Genomic DNA, 2,168 nt, shown 5'->3' with positions numbered 1-2,168 from the left:
ATTTGATTAAATCAAATTTATCATGGAAACTGATGTTCACAGTTAATTAAGGCTTGCCTAATCAAAAACAGTCAACCCAAACAGAAATATCCACTCTGAACTCTGAGTAAACAATTCCTCCTTCTCGAGAGGTCCACAAATTAAAGCTACACTGAATACCAGTGTTTCTCACTTTGCTTTTGAATAAAGTTTCTTTGTCACCTTGCCCTCTGTGACTTCTTGTAATAAGATGAAAACATCCTGGGAACACCTCACCTAGACAGTAACCTCAGACAAAACTGATAAGCATCTTCTTCAAATAATGACACGAATTATGGAAGCTCCAAAAGAATTCTCCCGTTACTTTTTTGTAAGAACTTCTAAGAATGACACAAGCCATGTCTAATCTCATGCCTATTCAATGAAATCAAAAGTTATAAAAAAAATTCATCCTAGTGTTGTTTTTTGTACCAATTTCAACTTTAAGATATTAAGTACAATCACATTGGAATTCCTTTTTTCTACACAAGTTTTGATAATGTCACCTACAATTAAGCAAGAGGAGAATCCTTAATGAATTTCTCTAAAATACATTTGCATGATAAATAAAATATTAACTCTAGAATGAGAATATTAGAAAAATGCTTGTTTCTGTGTTACTGCATTGAAAATGTAATTTATACCCCTTTGTCATTTTCAAAATGCAGATGTTCATAGTATACATATTAGATTATGTGGACTATTAATAATAATAAAAGTTTCTAACAATAATTGAAGAACAGAGCCAGTACTTTGAGACAATAATGCTTCTGTCACCTTTAATGTATATAGTTTTTGCTATAGGTACACAATGATTTCTACATATGAAAGTCTAAATGCTCTACAGCTCATGCCTTCTGGTTTCAAGAGGTGAAAACTTCAGTAATAGCTTTTAACATCAAAATCAAAATGAAAACAAAATGCATGAACAGAAAGAACAGAAGGAAAATAAAAGAAGGGAAGGAAGAAAGCTTGGAAGGAAGGAAGGAAGGAAGGAAGGAAGGAAGGAAGGAAGGGAGGGAGGGAACAAGGAAGAAACAGGAAGAGATTTGGTAAGTTGCTCATTTGACCGGCTACATGCCAGTATGGAAGACACCCTTGGATGAGTTCGAAAAGTGTACAAGATCAGGCATGGTTGTTCGTATCTATAATTTATTGGTGAATATCAGACATTCAAAGTCATCACTGGATATATAGTGAGCTTCAGGCAAGTCTGGGGTTTATGAGACCCTGTGGAAAAGAGAGAGAGAGAGAGAGAGAGAGAGAGAGAGAGAGAGAGAGAGAGAGAGAGAGAGTGAGAGAAGGAGCTAGGGACCTAGGGGTAGAGGAAGAAAGGAAGAACTGACTTCGAGCGATAGCGACGCAAGATGGCAGCCACCACAGGCTCGGGAGTAAAATTCCTTCGAGATTTCCGACTGTTGGAAGAGCTGGAAGAAGGCCAGAAAGGAGTGGGCGACAGCACAGTTAGCTAGGGTCTGGAGGACAATGAGGACATGACTCTCACAAGATGGACAGGCATGATAATTGGGCCTCTACGAACAATTTATGAAAACCGAATATACAGCCTTAAGATAGAGTGTGGGCCACTCTAGTATCCAGAAGCATCCCAGTCTGTGAGATTTGTAACAAGAGTCAATATGAACGGCGCAAGCAGTTCCAATGGAGTGGTGGATCCACGAGCCATGGCAGTGCTGGCAGTGACAGAATTCCCAAAGCATCAAAGTCATCCTGCAGGAACTGAGGCGCTTGATGATGTCAAAAGAGAACATGAAGCTGCCACAGCCACCAAAAGGACAGAGTTACAGCCATTAGTCACCAAGGCCCCGGCCTCCCTTCCCCATCCAACCCAAGTCTTCATTTTCCACAGTAGTGAATTTTCTAGATCCATCTGTAGACCTCGAAGTACTGGAGAGGAAGCCCCACTTAGACTTCATCCTGAGACATTGCTCTGATAACTTCTTGTCCATTTGAAATACCTAAGTTGTGCTATGTAACATCATCTGTCGAGTATAACCGCTGTCTGCCTGGTTGAACTTATGGGATCAATGAGGTGTGTTGAAATCGGTTTCCTTTGGGAGCGGTGGGCACAGCTAAGGCAACTGTGGACAGACACGTCTCACACAATCACCTGCTGCTGGCATTTGGCCTGG

At 40.4% G+C, this 2,168-nt stretch overlaps 1 pseudogene; it reads left to right on the top strand.

Annotated features, from left to right (window-relative positions):
* The first annotated feature begins 1,051 nt into the window (after window positions 1-1,051).
* LOC134486530 (ubiquitin-conjugating enzyme E2 variant 1-like) lies at window positions 1,052-1,936 on the top strand (annotated as a pseudogene).
* Window positions 1,937-2,168: the final 232 nt, after the last annotated feature.

Source organism: Rattus norvegicus, chromosome 4 (assembly GCF_036323735.1).
Source record: "Rattus norvegicus strain BN/NHsdMcwi chromosome 4, GRCr8, whole genome shotgun sequence".
Lineage (NCBI taxonomy): Eukaryota > Metazoa > Chordata > Mammalia > Rodentia > Muridae > Rattus > Rattus norvegicus.
Note: the sequence above shows the minus strand (reverse complement) of the source record. Positions and strands in the feature narration are given on the sequence as shown.